We start from the raw sequence: 263 nt of genomic DNA on the forward strand, positions 1-263 counted from the left end.
TGGAAGAAGGAACTTGACGAAAGGACACGAGGAGGAGCAGCAACAAAGGCACAAAGACACGAGAATCAATTTCGAATCTTGCCATCCCCGCTTTTTTGTCGGTTTCTTCTGCATATGAAGCATTACGATGTTGTTTACCCAAGGCTAAACTTTCTAATTAATTAATAGCATAATCACAATTATTCTCGATATTGTTATCGTCAGACATGGGTAGTATCGCGATACATGTATTGTTTTTTTTCTCTTTGCGCAAGCAGTCTATA

The sequence above is a fragment of the Penaeus monodon genome, chromosome 34 (assembly GCF_015228065.2).
Source record: "Penaeus monodon isolate SGIC_2016 chromosome 34, NSTDA_Pmon_1, whole genome shotgun sequence".
Taxonomy (NCBI): Eukaryota; Metazoa; Arthropoda; class Malacostraca; order Decapoda; family Penaeidae; genus Penaeus; species Penaeus monodon.